The 26313-nt window shown below is 46.1% G+C and overlaps 1 protein-coding gene, 1 long non-coding RNA gene and 1 pseudogene across 4 annotated transcripts in view; 1 reads left to right on the plus strand and 2 right to left on the minus strand.

The window, feature by feature from the left end:
• Positions 1–6090, minus strand: part of PDSS2 (decaprenyl diphosphate synthase subunit 2) — a 574604-nt gene extending 568514 nt beyond the window's left edge. For 2 of the 3 annotated variants that reach the window (XR_010176032.1, XM_063917070.1), the window contains exon 1: positions 5874–5975. The gene's annotated coding sequence lies outside the window, so the exon portion shown is untranslated. The other variant, XM_063917071.1, reaches the window with a different exon arrangement.
• Positions 6091–7318: 1228 nt separating this feature from the next.
• Positions 7319–26313, plus strand: part of LOC134911521 (uncharacterized) — a 68131-nt gene continuing 49136 nt past the window's right edge. Inside the window, exon 1 of the long non-coding RNA XR_010176639.1 lies at positions 7319–7618. This is a non-coding gene — a long non-coding RNA (uncharacterized LOC134911521). The remainder of the gene's footprint in view (positions 7619–26313) is intronic.
• On the minus strand, positions 16416–16534 carry LOC134912867 (5S ribosomal RNA; annotated as a pseudogene).

A 26313-nucleotide genomic window follows, 5' to 3' on the forward strand; every position in this document is an offset into this window, starting at 1 on the left:
ATGCTTTTTACTATCCCACTAGGTCATACATTTCCTACCTACCCCTCTCTCCCGACTATCCAAACTTCTGTAGATATTGTGTAGATATTTTTCTGTTTAGTGATTAGATAGTGGCAGTTATTGGTGACTGCCAAAGGGTGGACTGTCAAAGTCGAAAAATATTGCAGTACACACATCACGTACAAACAACACACAGATGGCCTCCGCACGTGTACTTGTTCTGCTGTGCGTGCACATATTCGCAATTTGCGTATGGTTGCTCCCGCGGTCGTGCGCATCAGCGCGTGGTATGGGTATTTACGGTAGAGTTTGTGAACGCATGGAGAGCTATCAAAACACATTACATATTTAATCCAAATAGTGCAAAGTACACATAGTCCCCCTGCACCACATATGAAATTAACAACAGTTTAAATGGTTTCAGAACAAAGGGATTCACCTTTACAGAATAGGAGGGGACAGAACAAGGTCATGAGGTGGTGTTTGGTATCCAGCTGTAGGGTATTTTAAGGGTAACATTTCGGTGTTGGTTTGAGGAAGATCGCATGTTCCTGCGGATAGTTATGTGCAGAAGCAGAATATAGATATAAACTGTATTTACTGTACATTATGTATGCAGCGGGAATCCAGAGGAGACCACCCACAAGAGCAGTTGGGAAAGACATCGCCTACCTATTCAAACCGACCTATGACCTCTCCTGTACTGTAAAAGTGCATTCCTGTGTCCAATGGACAAAGGGATTACAGTATCTATTGTATTGCTTTTGGAAGAAGTGTATAAAGAGAGCCTGCTTCTGGCTTGGTAAATCACAAGACTCACAAAGTTATCTATTTGATGACCGAAGACCGGGCCGGGAAGCGCAAGCGAATCTACTCAAGTATGTACCATTGAATGTAGCCATTTACTCTGTTATATTGTATTGTATTATTTGTATTGTAACCCCCTTTCAGCAATAATCCACTGTGGTGTCGGAACCCAGCGTTTAAATCACAATTGGTGTCGTGTCTTCATTGCCCTGCTAAGGTTTAAAGTGTTTTATCATTGCATTGCATTACTGGGAAGGCTTAAAGTGTATCTCTGGGTGTGTGCGCGCTGTGTGTACGTTAAGTCCGTACAGTGATACGGGACTCCGTACGCAAACAGTGTATAAAGTACGTAGCGTGTGTACTAAGTTTAGCGGCCGCAGCGGCTCCATGGTAAAGTGTATTCTAAGTGTGTATAAGGTATAGCTTTCTTTCCTGTAAGATAAATCGACATTATCAATGGCAATAGGAATATGCAGATATGCATCCTGTATATCCAGGGATACCATATAGTCTGCGGGTTCCATAGCCAGCACTATTGAGCACAGCGTTTCCATACGAAACTTGGACACTCTCACAAATTTGTTCAAAGATTTGAGGTTGAGTACAGGCCAGTAGAACCCATTGGGTTTCAGGACCAGAAACAGGGTCAGGTAATAACCTCTGCCCCTCTGGGGCTGAGGAACCGGCACAACCACTCCAGTACTCAGGAGGGAACTTACAACCGTTTATAGAGCCAGCGCTTTCAAAGGATCAGAGAGGAGAGCCGTTATGCAGAACTTGTGAGGGTGACGTCTGTTGAATGAGACAGCGTACCCGTGAGAGACAACTTCCTGTACCCAAGCGTCTGAAGTGATCGGGAGCCAGACCTGGGTGAACTGTAGAAGTCGGCCTCCCACCCTGGGATCACCCAGGGGAAGGTCCGCCCCGTCATGCAGCAGGCTTGTCATGTTTTGCAGCAGGCTGGCAGGCTGCCCAAGACTGATTCACCTTAGGCTTCGAGGTTTTGGAAACACGATACTGTCTAGGGTATGTCTGACCTTTCGCTTTTCCTTGAGGCCGAAAGGAGCAAAAAAGTGGTACTTTTTGCCTTCTGGAGAAGGATTAGTAGTGGGGACAAAAGCGGTCTTAGCAGCTGCAAGTGCAGACACAATTTTATTTAGGTCTTCCCCAAACGAAATATCCCCAGTAAAGGAGAGTACTTCTAAAGTCTTCTTTGAGTCCAAGTTCACTTTCTACGACCTCAACCACAGTATGCAACGCGCCAGGACAGATGTAGCCGACACCTTGGCCGCCAATACACCCGCCTCAGAGGACGCTTCTTGAATGTAATACGCGGTGGTAATATGAGACAGGTATTGTCTGGCATTATCAGAGATATCCTCAGGGAGCTCTTCCTCTAATGCCTGAACCCACACCTCAATAACTTTTGCAGCCCAAGGGGCAGCTATAGTGCCTATATGAATAGCCCCTGTAATGGAGTACACAGAATTCAGGCCTCCCTCAACACGCTTATCTGTCGACTCCCTCAGCAAGGTGACAGGCAGAGTGGATGACACCACTAGGCGGGTGACATGAGAATCCACCAGCAGCGGAGTCTCCCATTTGTTACACAACTCTGCAGGGAGAGGGTAGCGAGCCAAAGCCCGTTTGGGAAGAGGTGATTAGACCAGGGTTCCCGTCTGATATCCACTAAATGATCAGAATGGGGTAATACAGTTTTAACCACCTTCTGCTGTTTAAACTTATGTTTTCTTTGCCACAGTAGTGGAATCCTCCTCTTCTGTGATTTGAAGGATATGCTTAAGAGCAACCACAAGGGGAGGGACATCTATCAATAAGGAAGATTCCTTGTCGGTAACACAGGATTCAGTGTCCGACAGGACCGTATGCTCCTCCTCCTCTTCAGATGAGACATCAGAGAGGTTAGTAGACTGTGAGGAGGAAGCAGCCTGCTTAGAAAGACCAGGGACACGGGAGTGACCCAAGGCTGATTTCTGTCTAATCAGAGACTGGTTTAGTTGTTGCAGTTGGTTAGACAAATTTTCTGCCCAAGACAGATTAACCATAGGGACAATTTGTGGGGGTAATGGCACAGGCAGCCCAACAGGTGGCACAAGGCGCTCCACTATAGTACCCAGCAGGGTAGTGAATGATGCACATGGAGGCTCCTGACTAAGTGCAGGGGCTGCATACTGACTGAGAGCTGCATGACATGCAGTGCAGAGACCGTCACACAATAATTCCCCCTCAGATAAATCCGTGGAGCATACTCTGCATGTTCCAGGAGATTTGCTGCCCTTTTTGTTAGACACTGTACAATGTAAACAATTGGACTTACACAGTACGATTATATAACCAGAAAAATACAATAACCTGAGGAATAAGACTGGGTATAAGGTGACTGTAACACAGGAGTAATATACTTACATAGGTATATAGATAAACTCTGTGTACATCTATATTGTTTGACCCAAACGCACCTAGCCCAGGGTACAGAATATAGTGATAGGTATATCTGTGAAACACTGAAAGTGAAACCACACAGCAGATACAGGCACACAGTCACATGCAATGCAGAAATTAAATCACAATAATGCTCTCTGTAAGATGGCACCCAGAGTCTCTGTGAGGCAGCTCCAGGGCGTGAAATCTGCTGGAGATGGCGCCCTGGGCCAGGGGAGGGGATACAGGTCAAGTGCCACCTCCCCTATGCTGGTCTTCCATCCCAGGTACTATGGAGCCCCATTAAACTGGTGTTAATACACCTGACCTGTGCTCCGAATGCCCTGGTGGTCTAGTGAGGTCCCTGCCCAGTGATAGTGCCCACACCAGCGCCACGGTCCATCTCCCCAGAATGCAGACGGATCGCGGTTAAATGACGGGTCTCGTCTAGGAGACCCTCTTACCTTCTCCCCGTAGCAGCCACGCGATCCAGGAGAGCAGTCTGCGACCATGCCTAAGCCGAGCTACCTCCGCCGCAGGTACCTGGGAACCAGGCCAACGGGAGTGTGCGGCGCCGCTTGGGAGGTGATGGAGCTGCAGCACTTAATGTCACACTGACTTACAGTGCTGCCAGCAAAGTTAGCAAAGTCAAATTCTTTCAGTAGGAAAAGCTTCAGGGCTGCTCAGTGCAGCCCCCTGTTCAGTGATCTGCTGCTGCAGGCACCAACTCAAAACGGAGCTCACAGTGCCTGGTGGCAGGGTTATAGATGAGGCCCCTATGCCTCCTGGGACAGCTGAACCTTTACCTGTTGGTGCCTCTGAATCCAGATCCACTATACACCCCCGATGTTTCCCTGTGGAAACCAATGTACCCTGCTGCAGAAACGCTACTTTGTTGTTTTTTAATGTGTCGCCCATATGTATATTGACCATTGTCATGTCGACCTTTTGACCCTGTCGATCTAAGGCATGTCTACCATTAGTGGTCGACCTACTGACTGAAGACTTTTTTTAGTGTAGATCTATAGACCAAATACCTTTGTACCTCTTTAGGGACAATTCAATAAGCAGCAATGTGCAACTACACATATCACCACAGATTTTCCTGTACATCTCTAATAGGCCCTACACACTGGCCGACTGGACGCCGATATGTGTACTAAAAATTTGGGTAAGTCCCGAGGGCCACATACTGAATACCCTTCTTGCAATGTATACATTTTTTTCATGTAATATGTAGTGTACTGTATCCACAGCACTTCTATTATTATATCATACTGTCTTGTTAGTGATCTTAGCCGTCCAAACCCCCCTGGGGTGGGGGAATGAAATGCTGACGCTGGCAGTCAATCACACCCGAACTGCGCTACAATTGTATAGGTCCATTGTGTGCCAACTGCTGGCAAAAAAATTAAATAAATGCTGAAATTCCCCCGTACTGTACATTGGTCTGCCCTGGAGAATTTCAGCTACATTATATGGACAATCATTCCAGTCTATATTAATAAAATGTGGAAGTTCCAGAAATGTAATTTTATGTGCATCAAGAGATGGTCTCGGTTTAGCTATATGAATAGTTACATACTCATTACATGTAAGAAGGATCAGAATATGTAGGTTCAAGAAACTTAAAATTACGTACAGTGAATTTACTTAGAAACATTGCATTACAAAATACAAACATTTCTAGTGACGTTCGGACCTACAAATTGCAAAAGTGCTTAGGTGCCTTTTTACCAAGATTTTTTCATAAAATGATGTAGAAATTTCAGTTTCTGCATAACTGTATGTATTCCCACTATGCACTACTACTAACAGCTTAATGCAAGAGGTTCCACATGTGCAGTATCAGATTCTCAGGAGCCTTTTAAACATGTGAAAGACTCCCATATGCAGGGGATGTAGTGTGTAGGGATAGCGCTATAACTGGGAGTTACATTTAGTACAGAGAAGGGAAATTCTTGAGCAACATAAAAGGTTTGTTGCAAAACAGGTTGTTAGCACCGTTGCAATACATAAGCAACTTGAATTGACGTGTGATTATTAATACATAAGCCCTTTCAGGAAGCAATCATCACTTATGTAAGTATATAAGGTCTTGCTGACCATACACTATTTAACCCACATACACATCAGCCCATGTATGACTAGTACACAGAACCAGTTCAGAAGCTGCCTAATATAGGAACACATATTACATTGCTATTATACAAATGCTGCACAATGGTTGAGCAGTGTGTGTACTATAAATTCTGATCACTGCGGTTTATAAAGTCAGAGCCACACTGTTGTACAATGTATCAGACGTCACATTCCTCTGCAAATTCCTCTGACAACGATCATAAAACAACGTTTGAAATGCCTCCAAGTATTAAACCTGGATGCAATAGATTTTGTATTTAGACAGTTAATAAAGGAGCATATACATCCATGCACGCACCCATGTAACACAGGGACACTGTAGGGGTTAGGGCAAGTAAGGCTATCCGCGGAAATGCACTGTACACAACAGGGTCACTCATGACAACTTTATACGAGACACGCTGCATGTACAGCACGGCGAGCTCTGGCTGCAGGCGCGCACAACCGGCACTCCGGGGACAGTGTGTAGCCTTGTTACTAACCTGAGCGATCACTCACACACACTGCCCACCCTACTCCGAACCGGCACTACTACTACTACTACTACTAGCGTTCGTAATCACTGGCTCCACTCATACAAAAAAAAAAAAAAATTACCTTGTTCACCGCGCATGCGCCCAGGGAATACCGCCCTGTGCCGCGAGATCACCCAGCACACCCGACGCTCTCAACGCGAGCGCACGAGAATTGCCGGACATACTCACGGCGCATGCGCAACACGGAGGGTTTTCGTAGCGGCGTGTGTGGCGCTGATTGTGTCTATGTTGCCTTCGTGCAAAGGACCTGGACGTGACAAAACGAGTGGGCAGGAGACGACTTCCGCCCTTACAGCTCCTAAATGTTTTCTTCGTTCTCCGTTCGTTTGGGGTATTTTTTTTTTTCTTTATGCAGCATTGGACCCTCGCAGGCCCGCTTCGCTCACCATGCATCGGGCTCGGTGTCTCGCTTCGCTCGCCACACTTTTCTATTCCAAATAGATTGTGACATGGACCCAGGGGGTTATGGGAAAGGTCCTCTGCACGAAGAGAATCTAGACGCAACCGTGTGGCGCTTGACTGCTGTCGTGGGAGCTCTCGTATTTGATCGCTGTGCATACATTGGGCCCCATTCCATGATGGAAACTCGTTTTAATTGTTAAATGGGACAAATTTCTATATAACAAGGCTAATAGCGCTGCTAACTAGCAGCGCTATTAGCCTTTCATTTTCCCTATACTGGTGCCCAGCAAAGTCTATTTAACAACGAGCACTATTTCTGAAATAGCGCTCGCTTCCCTAGACTGGCTTACTCTGCTCTGAGCAGATGTTAGGACACCACTGCAGCGGAGTCCATCAGCGATCCAGCTCCCCCCTCCAGTACCAATCCCGGCATGTATCACAGCAGCCGGGTTGCTATAGCGACAGGACTCCACTGCAGTGCCGTCCGTCCTGCCCTCCGGCTCCCGCCAGAGGCGGAACTACCACCAGTGCAACCAGTGCGTTGCACTGGGGCCCGCCACTGTCCAGGGGGGTGTAGTACGGCTGACCGGCGGTCTCCTGACCGCCGGTCAGCTCACCGACGCCGGGATCCCGGCAGCATACCGACTCCGGGATCCCGGCGGGGAGGGGCGAGTGCAGCAAGCCCCTTGCGGGCTCGGTGGCGACCTGCGGTCGCCACGGGTTCTATTCCCACTCTATGGGTGTCGTGGACACCCACGAGTGGAAATAGTCCCTGTTGGTCGGCATGCCGACCATCGGGACAGTGACCCGTCGGGCTGGTGGAGGAGGTCATGTGACTGTCGGTCAGCTGACCGGCGGTCACATGAATACCACCCGTCCAGGGGCCCAAAGCATGTAATGAGTCAAACTGACTCATTACATACCGCTGTGTGCTGCGGGCAACCGCTGCCCGCAGCACACAGCCGCCCGGAGAGGAGCGCAGGCAGCAGACACGGGGGGAAGGAGGTGGAGGAGGGAGCAGCGCTGGGTTATAGGTTGAGGCGCTGCTGCTGCTGTCCCTTTCACTGGCGCACGCGTACCCAGAAACCCCCCTGATTAACTTAAAATATTTTTTTCTGATCGCGGGTCACGGTCGTAGCTCGTGTCATTAGACTCCGCCCACTTGCGGCATTTTACCCGCAATTCGCGGCCTGTTGGGAGGGGATGTCATCATTCCAGGCAGGATCCTTAGTGCTGGAGAGAAGATTCAACGGGCTTCCTAGCCCTGCCAATAAGAGCCATAAAAGCAGGTGAATGAATCCATCAAAGCAGTAGTGTACACTTGTGTGTGTGGGGGTGGGATGGGGGGGGGTGTAAAATAGGTCTGTGCATTATGGTATAGTTCAGTTATACACCCAGAATATGCACACGTGCACAGATGTTCATTATGCTCAAATCTGCCTATTTGTCCTAGAGCTTGTCACATGGGCCCTGAAACGTTGGTTATTTCATGACACCTCAGTATACGATCAATTATTTGCAGGGGGCACATGTGGCTGGGGGGGGAACTGTATGCCATAATGTGTAAAAAGGCAGGCTGTCTGCCGTAATGTGTAACAAGGGCACGCTGTCTGCCGTTATGTGTAAAAAGGGCACGCTGTCTGCCGTAATGTGTAAAAAAGGGGACGCTGTCTGCCGTTATGTGTAAAAAGGGGGACGCTGTCTGCCGTAATGTGTAAAAAGGCACGCTGTCTGCCGTTATGTGTAAAAAGGCACGCTGTCTGCCGTTATGTGTAAAAAGGGGGATGCTGTCTGCCGTTATGTGTAAAAAGGGGGACGCTGTCTGCCTAATGTGTAAAAAGGCGAATCTGGGGCTCCGATGCTGTTTTTTGCACACGGTGCTAAAATGTCTAGTTACTGCACTGTTGCTAGGTATCCATTTCTCTCTGGCCCTGAGCAGGTCCCCCTCACCAGATCCTCTCCAGGGGTGAGGGGGTGGACTTGGATGGTATGAGGGGGGGGGGGGGGGGGGGGCAAAGCATTTTGTCGCACCTGGGCCCACAGCTCGCTAGTTCCGCCACTGCCCCTTCGCAGCAATCCCGGCATGCATCATAGCAGCCAGGTTGCTATAGAAATCACTACTGCGCATGTGCCGGGAATTAGCATAAACCGGGGGACACACATCATTCGTCAGTGCTGATGTATGGTAAACATCAACGCTGACGCGGCAAATACCGCTTTCGCTCGCCGTGGCATATGCTCTTCTTAAATAGAAGAGCGCGATGCCACTATAGCACATAGTGCTGCATAATAAATGGGGGCCATTATACTGTACACTGGCTTCTGATGCTGCGGCCATGAAGACGTGTCATAAATCTAGGCTTACAGTACTTTCCCTTTAAACCGTGACACTCATGACTTGCACAGGTTCTGTGGCTTTGAAAAAGTCACGGGTCACGTGACGAAACGTGTCAGGACTCCTCCCCTTTGTTCTTTCACTGGACACCTGCATTCAGGACGTTTTCAGGCCACAGCTACTTCACCTGGCATTTACCCACGGCAGCTACGGGCGGCCCCCAATTGGCTTTACATCCAGCCGCAGGCGTTGTGCGGCCACGACTACCGTCTCCAGTACCTTCCATCTCGTCATCTACCGGCGGACGGTGCACGTCCAGGTAGATTGAAAGGAAGTCTCTTCTACAGCTGGATACCTCAGACGGCGTTTGATTCAGGAGCCACACGCCCGCCGCTCCTCATTGTCTGCACAGCACTAATAAGGTGAATACCAGCAGGTCAATACAACATATCCAGCGGCTGGTTGTTATATTTAAACATGCAATGTACCCTCCAGTTCCACCATCTATTGGGCACTTTCTGGACTTACCCGGGGACGCTCGGGTTCACCAGCCCTTATGGAGAGGTAATTTCATTTATATACAACCCATTCATGCGGATAATCTCTATTGAAGCTCACACTTCAAAACGTGTAATCATTTTCATACACTTAAGGAATTACATTTAGCAGCTGTGGCAACAGTGTTTTCAAAGGATTGTAACATTCTGTTACATTTTTGAACTCTCAAAATATCCAGTCCAGTGAAATTTTATTGATATTTATCATAGTAATCAAAGCATAGATTATTCATGTGTTTCTAAAACTTTTGTATTTTATAAATTAAATAAAAATATAAGTAATACTACCTATGAATGGTCCATTATGAAATAGTAACATTTTTTATTCTTATCAGAGTAATGTTGCTAATAAATATATATACTTGTTATTAATTTATCTGATTCCTTGGTTGTTATTGAACCTGTGAAAATCTGGTGTGTGGTTCTTCATGAGCGCCTCTATTAACTTTTGTAATTTGGTCAATCCTTCAGGAGTTTTGATAGCTGAGTGGTGTCCATTTCGTGTCTTTCACTCAACCTGCTATCCCTATATTCTATAACCTGAGGGGGCTTGGTGCGTCAGGTTTTATCTAATATAGGATTTTCACAAAGATATACTGTACTACGTATTTTTCTCTGTGATTTAGTCACCATATCTCTCCTTTATCTCTGCTGATGCTGACTACACTGCGCAGGGGTTTGGGCTAGAGGGATCGTGCTGCTGACAAATTGTACTGTGTTACCTGATACTGCAAGTTATATCATGTCTGCTTCTGAGGGTAACGGTTCTGGGGCTGAACACACTGCCGGTGTTGCTGAAGCCGCAGATACCTGTGAGGAGAATATACCAGCTTTGGGCTCGGTTCCGGGGGCTCCTTGCCCCCCAGTGGGACGGTGGCAACGGGGGCAAATAATGACCCGCCGTGGACCGCTTTTTCCACGCTTCTGCATAAGCTAGTTCATAAACTAACACCCCCTATGGGACCCCCAAAGCCGGTACAACCGTTTGTGGTCCCTGGAGCTAACCCGCCGTGGGCGGACAATTTATCTGCTCAAATAAAGAAGTTGAACCAGTCCCTGACTACTAAAAAGTCTGACCGTCGCTCGCCTACGTCCAAGGGGTCCTCTAAGCGAGCTCTTGTCTCCTCACAATCCACTGCTGTCACTGACACCTCGTCGAATGAAGACGGCACTTACACTGACCCCACATGGTCTGACTCAGATACGGCTGATGGGGAGGGTGGTTCACATGTGGATGTTCCTGATCTTTTGGAGGCTATTAAGTTAATTTTATAGATTACGGATGATCCCGAGCCATCCGTTCCTCCTAAGAAACCAGATAGGTTCAAGCGTCAGAAGGTGATTAAACAAGTTTTACCTCACTCTGACCACCTAATTGATATACATCAGGAACCCTGGGAAAACCCGGTTACAAAGTTTGTGCCTCAAAAGAAGATGCTGGCTCGCTATCCCCTCGCGCCGGAGCTGTCTAAGAATTGGGAAACGCCTCCTCCAGTGGACTCACATGTGGCTAGGATGGTGGTTTCCTCAGCTGTACCAGTCACCACCGTCACGTCTCTAAAAGAGCCTACGGATAAACGTGTGGAGGGTTGTCTGAAAGCGATTTACACCCTCACGGGTGCTGCACAAAGGCCCACTATTGCAGCTACTTGGGCTGCAGAGGCCATTGAATCATGGGCCTTGGAGTTAGATGCTGAAATCTCCTCTGACCATGCTAGACAATGCTTGTCTTATATTGTCACAGCTTCTCGTTATATTAAAGAGGCGGCTTCTGATGCCGGTATCCTGGCAGCCAAGGCCTCTAATACATCAGTCCTGGCTCGCCGGATATTGTGGCTGAGATCCTGGTCTGTGGATCTGGACTCTAGAAAAACCCTGGAGGTACTCCCTTTTAAGGGATATATTCTGTTTGGGGAGGATTTAAATAAGATTGTGGCTGACTTGGCTACTGCCAAAACTGCCTGTCTGCCAAGTACTGCTCCTTCTGTGTCGAAGGCTAAAGGTACTTCCTTTCGCCCCTTTCGTCCTTCAGGTAAAGCAAAAGGTCAGGCGTACAACAAGCAGGCCCGCACTTCCAAACCTGGTACGCCTAAGCCCAAAAGAGCCTGGGCGGCCAGCTTCCAAGACAGATAAGCCTGCCGCATGACGGGGCGGGCCTCCCTCTGGGGGATCCCAGGGTGGGGGGCCGGCTTCTAGGGTATACCCAGGAATGGTTGAAGACCACTTCAGATGCCTGGGTACGGGAAGTCGTCACACGAGGTTACGCCATAGCCTTCAAAAACCGACCCCCTCATCGATTATGCCAGACAGATGTCCCGTTGGACAAGACAAAGGCAAATACTCTACATTCGATGGTACAGACCCTCCTGTATACAGGAGTCGTAGTACAGGTGCCTCTTGCGCATTTCTCAGCTGTTTCTAGTCCCGAAACCGAATGGGTCCTCCCGGCCCATTCTCAACCTCAAGGCATTGAACAGGTTTGTGAAGGTTTCCAAGGTCCGGATGGAAACCCTTCGCTCTATAGTTCTGGCCTTGGAACCTGGGGACTTCATGGTCTCCCTGGATATACAGGATGCTTACCTGCATGTTCCTATAGCAGTGTCTCATCAGCAATACCTGAGATTTGCGATTGGCAACTGCCATTACCAGTTTCGGGCATTACCTTTTGGTTTAACAACGGCTCCGCGAGTCTTTACAAAAGTCATGGCGGTGATGACGGTGGTACTCCGCCGTCAAGGGGTCAGGATACTGCTGTATTTGGACGACTTGTTAATCCTGGAAAATTCCCCAAAACTTCTCCTGTATCATCTAGATGTGACGGTCCGGTTTCTGCAAGCCCACGGGTGGCTCATCAACTGGAAGAAGTCATCCCTGATCCCTGCTCAGAGCATGGTGCATCTGGGAGCACTATTGGACACTCACAACCAGCGGTTGTTCCTGTCTCAGGAGAAAGTCCTGAAACTTCAGGACAGGATTCGTTGCTTCCTATCTTGTCCGCAAGTGTCGATACATTCGACGATGCAGGTGCTGGGCCTCATGGTGTCAGCATTCGACATGGTGGAGTACGCTCAATTTCATTCTCGCCCTCTCCAGAGGCTGATTCTAGCCAAATGGGATGGCCTGCCTCACCGGATCAGGTCTCAAATGATCTCATTGACTCCGGAGGTCCGTCTGTTGCTTCTCTGGTGGCTCCGGGACCAACAACTGTGCAGGGGCCGTCCTTTCTGGATATCCGACTGGGTCCTGTTGATGACAGATGCCAGTCTAAGAGGTTGGGGCGCGGTGCTGGAGCAACACTCCCTTCAGGGGCGGTGGACCAAGGAGGAGTCCCTCCTCTCGATCAATATTCTGGAGTTGCGGGCGGTCTTCAATGCCTTGAACCTAGCTCAGCATTTAATTCAGAACCGTCCTATTCAAGTACAGTCTGACAATGCCACCACAGTGGCTTACATAAATCATCAAGGCGGCACTCATAACCCGCCTAGCAATGAAGGAAGTCTCACGGATTCTACAGTGGGCAGAACGCCATCTACCGGCCATATCGGCAATATTCATTCCGGGAGTCCTGACCTTCCAAGGCCCAATCTGGAGTAATTCTTTGTCATGTGAATCCCTCATCCAGTCAGCAGTGAGCACTGGCAAGCTGTCAGTGCTTTGTTGTCTCTCAGCCTGTTGTGAGCTCCAGAATCTCCTACTAGTATAGACAAAGTGCTGTATCCATCTCCAGCACTACCTGACTCCTGGATGATCTTAAAGGGACACTCCTGCAGTAACACCACAGCACATCCAGATTCACTGGTGTGCAATCTCGGTTTTCCCGAGGGACTGTCCTAAACAATGCTGCGGCATTAGTGTCTTGTTGGTTCCGTCCAGCATTCCAGTGTTTCTGAAAACCTGCTGTGCTGGTTCAGCCCATCCAGTACTTCTGAAAGCCTGCTCTGCTGGTTCAGCCCATCCAGTACTTCTGAAAACTTGCTGTTTTGGTTCAGCCCATCCAGTACTTCTGAAAATCTGCTGTGCTGGTTCAGCCCATCCAGTACTTCTGAAAACCTGCCGTGCTGGTTCAGCCCATCCAGTACTTCTGAAAACCTGCTGTGCTGGTTCAGCAATATCCAGCACTCCTGAAAACCTGCTTTGCTGGTTTCCATCCAGCATTCTGAACATATACCTTGCTGGTTCCGTCAAGCATTCTGAACGTAGACCTAGCTGGTTCTGTCCAGCATTCTGAACATAGGCCTAGCTGGTTCTGTCCAGCATTCGGAACTCCTGCCTTGCTGTTCCATCCAGCATCTGGAACTCCTGCCTAGCTGGTTTAGCCCAGCATCCAGAAAACCTGCTTTGCTGGTTCCGTCCATCATCCTAACTACCTGCTTTGTTGTTTCCTTTCAGCATTCCGAAACCTGCCTTGCTGGCTCCAACTAGCATTCCGTCACTAAACTGTAGAGCAGTCTAGTCTACTGAGAGACTATCCATACAGGTGACATCCCAGCTACCTATTGCACCGGTGGATCTCCCCATCAGTGTTCCAGTTCCCACATAGCTGGTCACCTTCACTCTAACTTCTCTAAGCCAACTGCCACATCTGTATGAGAAGATCATTCATAAAGCCTGCTCAATTCTGCCTGCAACTCTCAAGACCAGACCCAGTATCCAATCCTAGTCCGGATTCACAAATAACTACAGCCGTGACAGTAAGAACTGACCTAATGAATCCGGCAGGCGGTGCTGAGTTAAGCGCAGACTTGTTTCAAGCAATAGCAGCTCATCTGGGAGGACTTGATTCAATACGACAGATGGTCAAAGGACTACAGGATCCCTCACCATGACAGGATGGATTCCAGGCAACCCTGGCTACTTCTTCTACTCTGTCTACAGCTCGTGATCTGCCTCAGAATCCTTCAAGGGTATCCAAGACCCTTCGTCTCCCTACACCAGGGAAATTTGCCGGGAACTCCAAGTTATATCGAGGGTTCCTGAACCTCTGTGATGTACATTTTACCCTCCAACCTGAGAACTTTCCTACTTCCAAATCTAAAGTGGCTTTCATAATATCCCTGCTGTCCGGGAAAGCTCTTTAGTGGGTATCTGAAGTGTGGGAAAGGTCAGATCCCATCCTCAGCAATTATACCAAGTTCCTAGAGTCATTTAATGGGATCTTTAACGAACCCGGGTGTTATGAGCCACGGCATTTTGGTTATGTATTTTATGTTATACTTCTGTTTCTGTTCCCCTTGGCTTTTATGGGGTGTCCGGAGTCCACCCTTAAGGAGGGGGTACTGTTATGAACCACAAGCAGTGGTTCATTCCTGTTTTCTTTCTGTTTATGAATTTTATGTTATAGTTCTGTTGCAGGCCAGGATTTCTCTTGTACTGGTTTAGAAGACTCTTGTTGGCCGCCGGTGGTGAGTCTATGTTACTGCCCCCTGTTTCTATGTGTTTAGGTCACCTGTCAGTTATTTGGTCATTATGTGGTGAGTCTCTGTACTGCAATCTGGCTCTTGTTTGTGTACCTCACCTGCCTGTATTTTGGTTATTACAGTGTGCCTGGCCTCCAGCCATCCTGATTGGGGTGTGTTCCCTTATTACCCAGCTAGCTCTGCAGTTCTGTGCTGGTGATAGAAGTTTGTTAGGATACCTGTATGTTCCTGTGAGAATCTGTCAAGCTTCTTGTGGAGCTGCTTCCTGCCCTGGAGTGTTCTTATCCTGTGATCCAGTAGTCCTGAGTCCTGGTGTCCGGAGCCTGTTCATTGGAATCTGTTCAGCTTTCCAGTCCTGTGTGCCAGTGTCTGCAGCCTTGGGGTTCCTGTTCACCTGCGTGCACCTTTACCGGTGTTGTGAGTAGCGGCTTTGCCGCACTGTTTGGCTGAGGCCATATCATCCTCTTTTTTTTTACTTTGGTGTTTTCTGCGGAGGTTTCCGCTATAGCTGTCGTCGCCGAAATACGTCGGTGACGTGTTTGGCGTCTGGACAGCGTTGCTTTTTGTTATCGTTTGTCTTTGCGGCCGCACATACTTTTGTTGTTAGTGTTCAGTAGCTGCTCCTAGCTCTGTGTTTCTGTTTTAGTTAGAGGTTCCCCTTGTTCTCGGCCCGTCTCGGTTTACGCCTAGTCTCCAACTAAGACCGGGGGGCATCGGAGTTGGGTAGACCTAATCCGCCCTTCAAACGCGGCTGCCATGGGCCCAAGCAAACACAGTCTCGCAGGCGTAGACTGACCACCTGGGTGAGACAACGGAGTCAGGTCTTCCGTAGGGGTTGCTGCTGAACTCCGTTCCAACTGCAGCATTACGTTCCTGTACTCGGAGGTTGTCCACCCTGCTCCTTGAGTACCGAGTACAGTGAACGTAACACCGGGTGCCCTACTTCTGTCTCCATTGAGATAATGAGGATTCATCAAGGCTCCAGGTGTAGAGCAATACATTATTGAATTTAAAACCCTGGCATCGGAACGCCAGTGGAACGAGGAGGCTCTTACTGCGGCCTTCTGGCATGGCCTTTCTGAGAAACTAAAAGATGAGTACGAGGGATTGTGATTCCACACAAGTCTAGCAGTATATCTTAGAATAGAACATAACCAAGAATAATGAAGTCCTATCTGGGAATAGATTCCTAGGTTTCTATCACTTGGTGGTGCGCCCTGAGCTAGTAGTGAGTATATTGTTCGGGAAAAGAAAAAGAAGGCTCTTGTGTGGGCACACTCTTGACAACTAGAAAAGTTTTATAAAGTCAAATACAGATAAAATGATAATTTTAATATTTATGCATTAAAAATGGGTCAACGACCACCAAACTGACAATAGATCAAGACAGTAAAGGCATAGGTTATAAAAACAGTGAATGTTCTGGTCTCATGTAGTTATGGAATAGCTTAAAAAAAGATGTAGACATATACAGTACTGCATCTATTTCACCTCGACCAGTACAGATGAATCTGTATTGATGAGACCATCATAGGTCAAGAAAAAATGTATATAAAGAGGCCATAATTGGTCAAGGAAACACCTCGGATAACCTCACCCCCAATTTTTGTGTGGTGGGGTCCCGCATAGAGGGATCTAACTGTGCGTATACGTCCTTTGTTAATGTGCCAGCCAATTGCTCTGCTGTTGTAATTGAAAATCAAAAGTGATGAAAGAAGAAAAAGTGGTGATACTGCTGTTAGTGTTGCATCATATAAAGGCCTATCAGGTACACATAACTCTATAACACCGGGTATTCATAGGAGGTCTCCCTTCAAAGTACTGACCCGGCCCACCACTGCTTGGCTTCCAAGATCAGACGAGATCGGGCATGTTCATTGAGGTATGGTAGTATATAGTGCTAGTAATTGACACAACACCAATGAGAGTGCACCGAGGTAGAATAGTTTAAGTATTTGTATCAGGTTCTAAAAATTCAAATGCAGAAAGAAGATGAAGTTGTGGATCTGCTGTCCAGGGTTAGACATGGGAGTGTCCACCAAAGTGAATTAATCCCATGAATCGTCGATGAGAGTCCACTGAATAAGTACAGATTGTAAATAAGATAATTAGATAAGAAATTACAATCACAATTTGCCCACACTTCCGTGTAAGATTACAAAACAAATTCATAAGGCAAAAGGAATGACAGATGCTATCAATGTTTCAATGGTTCCTGTTACTACTCATGATCAGCAAATATCTGATTGCTTGGCAGTCAGAGGCTACAGTAAAACATCACTAAAACGAGTGTACAGGTAAGTTTCAAAAACTAACAGAGACTCGTTGATCTTCGAACATAAGACCAAAACTATCCAAGACGATACTAAGGGGAGGTTCATAGGGACCTTTTGCTCGGAATGGAGGCTTCTAAAAAGTGCGATTGAAAAACATCTACCTATATTACACTTGGATGCTGACCTATCACTGTTTAAAGATGCCAAAATACAAATGAGCTGGCGTAGGTCTCTGAACATCAGAGACAGGGGTGTATCTTCCAATTGGCCAGGATGGCACTCGCCAGGGGCGCCAGTCGAGGAGGGGCGCCATCCAGAGGTGCCACCCCCGGGCAGTAGATACTGTATATTCACTTTTAGAGGCAGCAGCTATCCCCCCACTCTGTGTAGTTCCTCACCAGCATGGATGCCCAGTAAAGATCACAGCATGCAGCAGTGGCTCCTGGGAGGTGTAGTTTACAGTATGTAGCGTTTCTTGTCTGTATTGTATTGTGGTGTGGTGTTGGACCCCGGCACCAATTACAGTGGCTGTTTCTGCATTGTTTGATCAGTAATGGGCATCCCTGCTGTTGAGGAACTACATGGGGGTGGTGGGGATAACTGCCGCCTCTATATGTGAACCTACCTAAAAGTGCTGCCTTTAATAGTTAAATCAACATTTGGGAATATGTGTGTCTGGCACTGTGGGGGCATATGTGTATCTGGAACTGTGGGGGCATATGTGTATCTGGCACTGTGGGGGCATACGTGTATCTGGCACTGTGGGGGCATTTGAGTGTCCGGCACTGTGAGGGCATACGAGTGTCTGGTACTGTGGGAGCATACTGTATGTGTATCTGGCACTGTGGGGGTATATGTGTATTTGGCACTATACTCGGAGGCATTATGTGTATTTGGCACTGCACTACTGGGGTCATTATGTGTAACTGGCACTATACTGGGGGACATTATGTGCATCTGACACTATACTCGGGACATTATGTGTAAGAGAACTGCTGTGGGTATTGGCCCTCATTCCAAGTTGATCGCTAGCTGCCATTGTTCGCTACATAGTGATCAGTTAAAAAAACAGCAAAACTATGCATGCGTATGGATGGCAATGCGCACATGCGTTGTATGGGTACAAAGAGCATAGTTGTTTTGCACTGCTTCTGGCGACGATTTCATTCGCACAGCCAAACGCAAGAAGATTGACAGGACAAGGGCATTTATGGGTGTCAACTGACCGTTTTCTGGGAGTGTTTAGAAAAACACAGGCGTGTCCAGGCATTTGCAGGGTGGGTATCTGACGTCAATTCCGGGACCTTCATCGCAGCAATCATCGCACTAAATAAGTAACTACAGGGCTAGTCTTTTTTTGCACAAAATGTTTTTGCACCGCTTGGCTGCACAGGTGTTCACACTCTTGCAAAGTGAAAATACACTCCCCCGTGGGCGGCGACTATGCATCTGCATGGCTGCTAAAAGTAGCTAGTGAGCGATCAACTCGGAATGAGGGCCATTGTGTGTAAGGCTGCTAATTGTGTGTGCGCATGTTATTATATATTTACAGTGGGGTTTGAAAGTTTGGGCACCCCAGGCAAAAATTCATTTTAATGTGCAAAAAGAAGCCAAGGAAAGATGGAAAAATCTCCAAAAGGCATCAAATTACAGATAAGACATTCTTATAACATGTCAAAAAAAGTTTGATTTTATTTCCATCATTTACACTTTCAAAAGAACAGAAAACAAAAAATGGCATCTGCAAAAGTTTGGGCACCCTGCAGAGTTAATACCTTCTACTGCCCCCATTGGACAGCTGAGACCTGGCAGTGTCATGGATTGTTCTCAATCATCGTCTGGAAAGACCAGGTGATGGCAATCTCAAAGATTTTAAAAGCCCAGACTCATCTGACCTTGCTCCAACAATCTCGCACCATGGGTTCCTCTAAGCAGTTGTGTAGAACACTGAAACTGAGAATAGTTGACGCTTACAAAGCAGGAGAAGGCTATAAAAAGATAGCAAAGCATTTTCAGATGCCCATATCCTCTGTTCGGAATGTAATTAAGAAATGGAAGTCATCAGGAACAGTGGAAGTTAAAGCAAGATCTGGAAGACCAAGAAAAATATCAGACAGAACAGCTCGCAGGATTGTGAGAAAAGCAAGTTAAAATCCACGTCTGACTGCACGATCCCTCCAGAAAGATCTGGCAGACACTGGAGTTGTGGTACACTATTCCACTATAAAGAGATACTTGTACAAATATGGGCCAGTATTTACTAAAAATCCGAGTTTGGCCGATTTGTGTTTTTTTTTCTAAGTCCCAATCCGGGAATTCACTAAGCAGAAAACTCGGCAGTGTCTGGTCTACTTGTAATGGTTTGATTGGCAAAGTTCAGAAATACGAATGAATAGACCATCGGTCAAACGCGGCTGTTATTTCATACAATACGGGCATTCACTATTCATTCGTATTTGGGTGTTAGTCTCTGAGTGCTCAAGTGCGGGTCTGGTTTTTTTCGATTCGTTAAAAAAAGCAGCAAAAAAATAGACCTGCTTTTTCCAGTCGAGTTTGGATAACCATGCACGGATCAGTGAGATCTGTGCATGGTTATCTATGGGAAAGGGTCTGTTTAGTGTTAAAACAGAAAAAAAAATTGCGTGGGGTCCCCCCTCCTAAGCACAACCAGCCTCGGGCTCTTTGAGCCGGTCCTGGTTGAAAAAAATATGGGGGGGGGGGGAAATGACAGGGGTTCCCCCATATTTAATCAACCAGCACCGGGCTCTGCGCCTGGTCCTGGTTCCAAAAATACGGGGGACAAAAAGCGTAGGGGTCACCCGTATTTCTGAAACCAGCACCGGGCTCCACTAGCCAGGTACATAATGCCACAGCCGGGGGACACTTTTATAGTGGTCCCTGCGGCCCTGGCATTACATACCCAACTAGTCACCCCTGGCTGGGGTACCCTGGAGGAGTGGGAACCCCTTAAATCAAGGGGTCCCCCCCTCCAGCCACTCAAGGGCCAGGGGTGAAGCCCGGGGCTGTCCCCTCCATCCAAGGGCGGCGGATGGGGGGCTGATAGCCATGTGTAAAAAATGTGAATATTGTTTTTAGAAGCAGTACTACAAGTCCCAGCAAGCCTCCCCCACAAGCTGGTACTTGGAGAACCACAAGTACCAGCATGCGGTGGAAAACCAGGCCCGCTGGTACCTGTAGTACTACTACTAAAAAAATACCCCCAAAAAAACAGGACACACACCGTGAAAGTAAAAGTTTATTACATACATGCACACCTCCATACATACATACATACTTACCTATGTTCCTACGAGTCTCGGTCCTCTTCTCCATGTAGAATCCTTGGGGGACCTGTGAAAAAAATTATACTCACATAATCCAGTGTAGATTGTGTCCAATGTATAATCCACGTACTTGGCAAAACAAAAAAACGGAAACCCGACCACGCACTGAAAGGGGTCCCATGTTTACACATGGGACCCCTTTCCCCGACTGCCAGGACCCCCCCTGACTCCTGTCAAAGAGGGTCCCTTCAGCCAATCAGGGAGCGCCACGTCGTGCCACTCTCCTGATTGGCTGTGTGCTCCTGTAGTGTCTGTGAGGCAGCACACGGCAGAGATACAATGTAGCGCCTATGCACTCCATTGTAGCCAATGGTGGGAACTTTGCGGTCAGCGGTTGACCGAAAGTAACCTCACCGCTGACCGCAAAGTTCCCACCATTGGCTACAATGGAGCGCATAGGCGCTACATTGTGTCTCTGCCGTGTGCTGCCTCACAGACACTACAGCAGCACACAGCCAATCAGAAGAGTGGCACGACGTGGCGCTCCCTGATTGACTGAAGGAACCCTTTTTGACAGGAGTCAGGGGCGGTCCTGGCAGACGGGGAAAGGGGTCCCATGAATAAACATGGGACCCCTTTCAGTGCGTGGATCGGGTATGCGGTTTGTTTTTTTGCCAAGTACGTGGATTATTAAAAAAGGACACGACACACTGGATTTAGGTGAGTATAATTTTATTTTCAGGTACCCTGGAATCGACGTCGAGACGTGGGCCGAGTCGGCATCTGAACATAGGTAAGTATGTGTGTGTCGGAATGTATGTAATAAAGTTGTACTTTCAAGGTGTGTTTCCTGTTTTTATTTGGGTATTTTTTTTGCAGAAGAACTATAGGTACCAGCGGGACCCTTTAACCCCCTGATAAAGCTAAATATTTATCTTATATAATACCCTTTATGAGGTCTAAGAACACTGTACGCTATTTACGTATGGAGTACCGTAAGGGTACGCACGTTGCGTAACAATCGCTTAGCCGTAGTCGAGACGCTCAAGCGTCACGTTCGCTCACGGCCAAGAGATCTCAGGCAGGCACGCTATTGGCTGCCGACTAACGTAATGATTCGCTATAGCGTAGCGGACGCTCGGGACCACGAGGAGATCACCAGCGGCGCTGACGCTCACAATGTTAAACCTTTATATCTAAACCATAAACAGTGTATTATGCAGTAAGACCTTAGTGTAGTGATAGAGTGTAAATGCAGCACAGTATAACCTTATTAACTTAAAAGCTGTTCGAGCGTCACCGACGCTCTGAGAATACTTAACACTATAAGAAATACACAGATACCGTGCTTAGGGTCCAACGCCTTATATATATATTATGAATGTTATACTTGCAAAAGAATTAATACAATACAAGTCATACACTACAATATAACATAGACTAACTAACCAGATAACTACACGGGAAATACAATATAATACAATTACGTTTTAAGGGAAAATAAGAGAGAAAGAGGAGAAGAGAGAGAGAGAGAGAAATGGCTCACAATAACAGTAAGATCAATATGATTGCGGAGAAAACTTACGCACAAAGGGGAACGATCGCATGCGCCTCTGGACATCCAGCTCCCGATTATCAGCAATGAGAACCGTTGAAGAGTGAGCTGGATGTGATCGGCTTGTCTATTTATGCCCCACACACAATACAATTCAATGGTCCCTACAATCTCATTGTTCATTGGACACAGGAATTCCTCCTCGCATTATAACAAAAGGTCATAGGTTGATTCATACAGGTGGGCTGTGACAATTTCCAACTGCTCAGGTGGGTGGGAAACTAGGTTTCCCGCCGCATGGATAAGTAAGTGCAAATAATAGTAAATGGACATAAACTTCTTATGTCCATAACTATTCGCACGAGCGATTAATCCGCTCCAAACCAACACCGGAATATTGCTAATTAAATACTCTTCCGATGGATACTAAACATCACTGTATGACCCCTGTTGGACCCTTCGTACAATACAAAGAGGGATCTCTCTGTCCAGGAACATGCTACATTAACTAAACTTTCAGAATCTATCAAAGGGACCATGATCTACAAAATACATTATATAGTGAAAATATGTAACGATTGAGTCGCACGCTACGATCACATAAACTCTACCGTAAATGCGCACATCGTGCGCCTGCGGGTGCACGCGACAGCGAGTATGCGCACGCACGGGAGAGTGTACGCATGCGCAGCACGGACCTGTATGAGGTGCAAATATGGTAGTGTGCATAGAGATATTTTTCTGACTTTGACAGTCCACCCTTTGGCAGTCAACAATAACTGCCACCTTCTAAAACATTTCAAAACGAGAAAAATATATGTCAGGGGTTAATACATTTCCATGGTTGGGTAAGGGAGGAGAGAGGAGAAGGTGTGAAGAGGGTATGACCTAGTGAGATAGCGGAAGCATGTGTGTATGAATCCATGTTTGGGGGGGGTCGTGTATCATCGTGCCGTACGTGTTGTTGATTTATGGAATCTTATATAACATATATTTATTATATCATATATTGATATAATGGTTTATGTATTTTATATCTGCAAATATATTATAATAGGCTTACAAATAGGTGGGCTCATAACAAAAGGGGTGATGTTTAGTACTGGTCCAATCACACAATATGTAATGCGTGGACGTTCCTATTTTCATACCTGTGATTGGCTCAGATTAAAGGAGCTATATCTCTACTGTCCAGGAAATATTTCCAGGCAAAGCCTAAATATACTTTACAGAGATATATAATCCTGGCTCATTGAACATATAAGTACTATACTTTGACTACAAGTCAGTTGTCCCAACTTGCAGAGCCTTATATAATATATGCAGATTTCATGTATAACTTTAGTGATTCCGAAAATGAGTTCAAGACTTGGAATACCAGCTCTATTTTGTCTAGTACATTTATTATAGGTGATACAAATTACAAGATAAGATAACACAATGATAATAAATCTTATAATTTATCTAAACTTCCTTAACCATGGTACATACATAAAACACAAACAGTTTTACAAACTTACACAATTAATACACATACTATACACTTGCAAGAATATGTGAGGGCATAATTCATAGCTACCGTCTTAGGATCCTGACTCCCTCTGGACTTCGTTCCTTCCTCCTCTCCTTCTAACTCTCTATCTATCAGACTGCCCCTTATATCCTATATTCTACCAATTCAAAACTAGTATATGCCCACAGTTTCCAATGGAGTACATAATTATAGGTTTTGACAGATTCCAAAGTGTAATAAAACGTTCTCTGCTAACTCCGTCCCACGGTGGTGAGCATGTAGAGAATTTTGGGATCATAAAGTTTGGTATTCCTTTATCCATCAGAGATCTACCTTTGTATGGATGTGTAAACGATCTATTTCGCCTAGGCCCTAGGGTGTTAGCATAAATGATTGTGACCTGTTTATAGTGCGTTTGATCCTATATTATCATTGCCTCTGGCCAGCAGTATAACTGGACAATAGGCCAGCTGGTTGATGTACTCTCTAAAGGTATGAAGATCTTTGATTGTGAATTCCAATGTACCCTGTTCATACCAGTAACTGTTTGCATATTATGAGACCTGAGCTAGGTGACCTATTGACTTTATCCACCAAGTTATGATTATTTATTTGCTGTGTGTGAATCAAGTATACAGTATACATATATCTACATATCATGTAAACTTTGATTTAATTGTACTTGGTATAGCGCAGATCAGACGTTAATCCTTTGATTAATACAGATATGAATAATGGCATGGAAGGGATGAATTTGTGTAATGCTCAATGTATTGTGTATTCTGGCTATATGGCTTACACAGAGAAAACCTGTCTCTTACATAATGACCCATAATCTTGCAGTAAAACACACAGAAATACATGCTACTAAATTCTCAAAACATAAGACTAATACATTCAAACCTATTTAAGTTATACCTTACAATAATATATATATACACACACTCTTAACTGGTTAAAATCACATTGGGTAATAAATCATATTATTTAATTTACATAATTTGTTCTAACTTTGGTACTTACTAAATTATATTGTTATGTAATGGTCTATATGGCAACAGTCGCCCCCTTGTGGCCGTGAGAATTGATGATGATGGCCACACATACATTAACATAATAATTGCTTATATCTTGCATCTACCAGTTTTTCTAGCTTACTGCGTTCCTGCCTTATAAGGCGCTTAAGCCACAATATCAGTGAAATTAAAATGATTAGCAAGATTGTTTGACCGATCAGCAAGCCCTTTAAACCAATCTCCAGCCAGGTGTTTGTCATGGTTATTTCAAAATCTCCATCATGCAGTAATTTATTTAGTGTGGCATCTGCCTTCTCAACCATGTTATTAATTTGAACTATGTGTGTGTCTTTCCTATCCAGGAGTTTCTGTAAATCTAAGGTTAAACTATCTATGTGTATGTTGAACACAGGTATATATTCTCCAAGGTTTGAGATTTCTGGTTCACTATCTATATTTATGTCCTCTTCATAAACGGGGATTGGGGTGATAACCGTCTGACCAATGGTGGTATACTCATGTGGGCTAAAGCAGAAATTTGGGTTTGGCACTGGACATGACTTTTCCCCATACAAGAACTCTCCGTGATTTGTGACTATGCAGTACTGTCCATTCATGTTGTATGTAACCTTCACCGCTGGAGTTCTCCATTTTGTTAGCTGCACTGGACAAGCAATGTCTCTGGCTGTATAGCTGGTTGATGTATTTGGCTTTGCACTGTGTTCAGGTCCTCCCATATCCATATCTTTGCTGGGAATGGTGGCAAGTTCATTTATATCTGTGATTAGGGTACTTGGTTTACTTGATTCTAGGCCGCAGATTGGCGTCTCAATTTCGAAAACATTGCAGCGACACAAGTATTGGTTTCCCTTGACTGCACAGCAAGCAGTATGTGGAACTTTCCAGATGTCGTCGACTCGGACCAGTAGTTCTGGTAGGTCCAGCCGCTCTTTGTAAATGTCCTTTTCCAAATATCCAATGGAGTGAACTGTAGACAGTTTGTCAAATAAAGACTTGCTTGGGTCGAACACAGGTAGAGAAATGGTAAAGGAGACATATAGGATATCGCTGACTGCACAAGGTTGCTGCTTGTTGTAACAACGGGGTGAACCTCTATTTGGGTGGGGGGTCACAGTGCCTAAATTCCTAATTGTGGAGATGGGCAGAGGTCTGCAACCATCTCTTGGGGTATTTTCCCCATGCCCAATTGCGAGCAATACCAATTGGTCAGGTCATTATCTCTTAAAATGTCAGGTATTCTACCAGATTGTAGGTCTCTAATTACATGTGTGATTGCGTTGAGGACATAATTACCATATGCAGTGCATATTATTTCTTTCCCCACCTGATTTTGTCTGGCTTCTCTATTGTTCAGTTCAATGATTTCGTTTATCTTGGCTTGGGTCTCTGAAAACAATCTTGCTATATCATGCATGTTATAAACAGTAAATTTTTCTTCACTGGCCAGACCCTCAATGCCCTGCAGGACAGGCTTCAAAACATATTGCCCCTCTTTCTGCTCAAAATTGCCTATGTGTCTGCGGATGACTTCCAAATCCGCCCTATTCCAAATTGACATCCCGGAACCAAACAGTCCAGGGATGGATCCAATGATCCCATCTAAGCTTTGTAATTTCCTGGATCTAAAAATACCTTTTTGGTTAGGGGTTGCCTGTCCTGTGTATGGGTCTTGAGTTCTGCTCTGGTGAGAAGCAACAATATCTACTAGTAATGAAGCATAGAATAAAGAAACATTACTATTTACACAATAACCAAATTCTGCCATATTCCATTTTGATAGATTTAGGACTACTGGTACATGTATATATTGTACATTGTTTATCAAGGAACCAGGAATGGAGGTGGCAGTAAGGCCACTTGTGGGTCCTTCACTTGTTGGTGGGCACTCAGCTGTTTTAGTAGATGGCAGTGATTTAGCCTTTGTTGTGGTACTTGGGGGAGTAGGGTCTCTTTTCTGGGACACATTCAGTGTGATGCTCCCAGGAACATAAGTCCTCTTTACTGTGGGTG

The sequence above is a fragment of the Pseudophryne corroboree genome, chromosome 4 (assembly GCF_028390025.1).
Source record: "Pseudophryne corroboree isolate aPseCor3 chromosome 4, aPseCor3.hap2, whole genome shotgun sequence".
NCBI classification, from domain to species: Eukaryota; Metazoa; Chordata; class Amphibia; order Anura; family Myobatrachidae; genus Pseudophryne; species Pseudophryne corroboree.